Consider the following 4,561-nt stretch of genomic DNA (forward strand, 5'->3'; position numbering starts at 1 on the left):
CAGGCTCCTGGCTTGGGCGGGCACATAAAAAGATTGCAGATGGTGGTAGATGGATGGCGCTAAACCGTAACCTAGCCGCGAATTATAGTGTAACAGCATAACATAAGAAAAAAAGTTTAAAAAAAACTGTACCCGTCATGAGTCCACTGGAGTAGCATCCTACTTTCTAATGTTTGGAAAACACCCAAGACTACCCATCGACTTAGCGTTTGACCTACATAAAGATACTAAGTTACCAACAACTCATTATGTAAAGGATCTACGAGACAGATTATCACATGCATGCCAACTTGCCGCTGAAGCATCAAAGATTGCACAAGCCAATCATAAGGAGGGTTAAGGTCTTCGTGTAAGAGGAGCAGCAGTACAGAAGGGAGATCGTGTACTTGTAAAGATTGTGGCTTTTGATGGCAAGCACAAACTATCCGATACATGGGAAGATACTCCATATGTAGTCATTGACCAGCCGAATTTAGATATTCCTGTTTTCACAGTTGTCAAAGAGAACGGAAAAGGACGAACAAGGAATCTCCACAAGAATTTATTGCTACCTGTAGGGTATATCAGAGAAGAAGCACCAACTGTTATACCACAACCAGTTCCAAGACCAAGGACAAGCTTACAGATGACAATACCTGAACACCGGACTACTTTAAGTGAATCCAGTGATGAGTCATCTGATGAATCAGTGGATTTTTTTTTAAGTAGACTATGTGCTGGAGAGGACAGTTGACAGTGAACCTACATTCACTGATCAACCAGCTGTAGATGTAACAGAACCAGCACATCCTGCCTTCATTCCATTAGGGGACGCCCAGCCTGAGGGGAACTAAGGGCCAGAAATGGAGACAGCTTCAGGAAGCGTTTCATATATTGTTGAGGATGTTATTCCGCAGGAGGTTACACCTGTAGAACAGGAAGAGCAACCTCAGGAAACCAGATACGTCACCGGTACCTGTCAGACGATCAACCACCAGCATGGATTTCTTCTGGTCTGTACGACATCGCAGCTATTGGGACTACCTCTGTTGGTCATACTAGTACCATGGTATATTCGAAGCCAACAGCTGAGTGGCAAGAGAAGGCTTAGTATATAACATTTTTAGCTAGAACACCATTATTCTCAGGATTACAGCGAGAAGCAGCCTTAGTCATTCTGGATAAAGTGAACCACCATTAGTTTTAGGAATGACGGGACGTCATTTTATAGCTGGGAGGAATGTGTGGTAGAGCTATATTTTTTTATGTTTTATGTTAATTAAGATTTTATGTTATTAGAATATATACTGGATACATTCTATTTACAGTTATTATAATTTGTAGTCTTCTAGTTTATTCAGGTAGAACATTTCCGATTATTTATATCTTTTCTATTAGTCAGTACGATTTAGGCGGGAATCTTTTGTTTAACTATTCTTTGTTCTGGTCACTTGGCTAAAATATTTATTTGAAGTGGTAGCCATTTTCTTCAGCTCTATTGGAAGTTGTTATATCTTTAATTTGGTATTGAAATAGTCTAGGACTTTCATATTCTTTAATAAGGTTATATTATTGAAACAGAATGTAAACTGATTCAAACCAATCAGTTGGTGAAAAGGCCTTTGCACTACATGTGAGGTATGTTTATATGTATACAGTTTGTCTTGTTCATGTTACTTTTATGTTGCTTTGCTTAAATGTATTGTCTTTTTTTGTGTAACTGTTGCAAAACGTAATGTCTTGTTTGCACTTACAATTGCGTGTTATTATTATGTTAAACTCACTATTTTTGGTATGATACTACAAACGTAGCTATTTATTAGCTGTGAACTTAGTCTGTCGTTGCATATTTCACAATGCACTAAATACAGAGAAATATAGAATGCACTCATTTAATACAGAATTCGGAATGGTGTAATATCGTTTTGTGTAGCTTGTAAAACTATTATTTTAAGGAGCAAAGATATCTACAGTTTTCTTCTATGCATATAGATATATTGATTTTATAGTAATTGATAATTACTACTTATTGAATTGTATGAGAATTATATTTTTATTATTTCAGGGTAATTTTTGTTAGAATATTAACATCAATTCTGATGAAATAAAGAACCTAAGACCTATCAACGTGTTTTTGTTTATTATTTATTATTATCCATATGATCGCATACTTATATAAACAAGTTTGTATGATTTAGATTAGTATGATTATTTTATTTTTGATAATTTTTAATTATATTCAATAGAAGGAACTATTTCAAAAGGCTGTAAAACAAGTAAAACCATGTGGAAATGAATCATTGAGCAATATTGTTTGGTTACATAAATATTCAAATACATGTATATCGGCGACTACTACCATACAAGGAAATATTTAAAGTATTTCATTCAGGATTAAAAAGTTATTAATAAAACTATCTAAATATCAATTTCCGTAATTGAGGAAATTATTATCAACACGTTTGCAATTAATATTGACCGGTAATCAAACATGTGTTTTGTATCAATATTCTACTTAAAGTAAGTACCGATACATTCTTTAAGTCTCATAATTTATGATATAAATATAACAAAATGGTTAATAATTGAAACCATAATTCTATGTAAAAACACTATCAGTCAGTAACATGTTTTCAAAACATAGTTGTTCTTTTTAATTTGATGCATTATAGTAAACGAAATATCATATCTCTAAAAACGAATATCAAAACGTGATGATATTTTTACGACATAGGACATTTTTAAATTTTAAGAATGTAGTTAGGTGATCTAAGGTAAAATTTAAGAAATCAAGAATTCAAAATTGATACTTTAAGCTGGAGGAGTATTAGTTAAGGATCAAAATAAGATAAGAATATTGATAGTTCATGGCGCTCCTATTCGAGATATTTGATTTCTAAAATATGGCGGGGAAAATGCTGACTCGGACTTTTACCTTTTATTTGCATTAGTAATATTTGGGTCTCAAATCAAAAGAAAGAAAATTAAGAATCTGCTTATTTTTTGTCAAATGACCTTTTTTGAGCTATTAAGTCTTATGTTAAAACATAAATAAGTGTTATGGGGCATTTCTTTTTACCTTGTATCGAATGGAAAAACACTGAGGAGTCCGAACATTTTCCAAAATCGCACCTTAATACATCCTTAAGGTAATAAAATGGTAATAAAAAGATGGAAGTGTAATAAGAGCAATTAACTAGTCCTTGGAATTGAATAAATAGTAAATTTATGAATTCGTTCAATTTGTGTTAGTTAAATCATATACAGTATTTTTATCATTTTTAAGTATCCATATCGTATTATTGTCAAATAAATATTTCACTTGGTGTTGTGAAAATATCGCAGCTTATACATGGTCGTGTTTTGAAAATGAAGATTACCAATTTACACATTTGGAAACAATCAACAAAGAAGATAGATATTCAGGAAAGCACGCGTATAACATGAACAATAAGATATACACAGTTTATTTGGATGACGGAGCGCTGTCTACGTTTGAAGACTCTCGCTGCCAATTTGGTTTTACTCTTTGTACTTGCGTATTGCATTCTCCGGATTCTCCGGATTCTCACTGAGGTAACTTTATACGGAAAACATTTTTGATAACTGTTTGCTAGAGCAAACCATTAACAAAATGATATTTCTTCTAAATTTGCACAGATTAAAGCATTTTCTCAAGACAAAAAGAAATGTATATAAGTTTTATGATATAAACTAGATTTTTGAGTAATAAAAAAATATGCAAAACTTTTTTTTTTTCAATTTGAAGTTTCATATGACTTTATGCGTTACTGACGAGCCGACCAAAATAATATCAAAATAAGATGGTCTCTTCTATTTTTACACATTTTTTGTGAACAATAACATGAACGGCACAATATTTTATACAACAAAAGCTAGTTTTCACAAAAAAGTCTCTACAGTGATGATCCATTTATATCTAGTGAATTCCGTGGTAACACCCAAGCATTCCGGTTGCATTCATCAATATAATCGGGTCGAGATCATATGAATTTTAATATTAATTTGAATATATTTTATTGCAGAAGCAAACAAAATGCTATAGCAAAATAACATAATATACAATTACAATAATGACATATGGCCATGGCGGCTTTTTTTTCAAATATTTTTATCTCCTGCTTTTTCTGTTTCCTTCCCATTTTCAAGCAGTAACATACCCTCTTCTGCATAGCATGGAATTCAAACGTCATATTTGTCACGTAATGCTCATAAATAATAACGCTACATAATTACTGTAACATTTGTGTGCTCCTTACAAACAAACTGCATTTAACGATTTATGACCAATGATTTCTGATACCGATATTCCATATGTTTAAAGATCTTTCTAGTTCCTCTGTTTTTTATATTGATTAGACTGTTGGATTTCCCGTTTGAATGGTTAACAGAATACTCTTTTGGAGCCCTTTATGGTTTGCTGTTTTGTGTGAGCCAAGACTCCGTGTTGAAGACCGTACCTTGACCTATAATGGTTTACTTTTATAAATTGTGACTTGGACGGAGAGTTCTCTTTGGCAATCATACCACATCTTCCTATATCTCTTTATCACAAATTGAT

The 4,561-nt window shown here is 32.7% G+C and overlaps 1 long non-coding RNA gene across 1 annotated transcript; it reads left to right on the forward strand.

The window, feature by feature from the left end:
• Nucleotides 1-1,442: 1,442 nt before the first annotated feature.
• On the forward strand, nt 1,443-2,102 carry LOC143044785 (uncharacterized). Its single transcript, XR_012968776.1, has 2 exons — nt 1,443-1,617; nt 2,045-2,102. It is a non-coding gene; the product is annotated as an uncharacterized LOC143044785 (long non-coding RNA).
• Nucleotides 2,103-4,561: the final 2,459 nt, after the last annotated feature.

This window comes from Mytilus galloprovincialis, chromosome 9, assembly GCF_965363235.1.
Source record: "Mytilus galloprovincialis chromosome 9, xbMytGall1.hap1.1, whole genome shotgun sequence".
Lineage (NCBI taxonomy): Eukaryota > Metazoa > Mollusca > Bivalvia > Mytilida > Mytilidae > Mytilus > Mytilus galloprovincialis.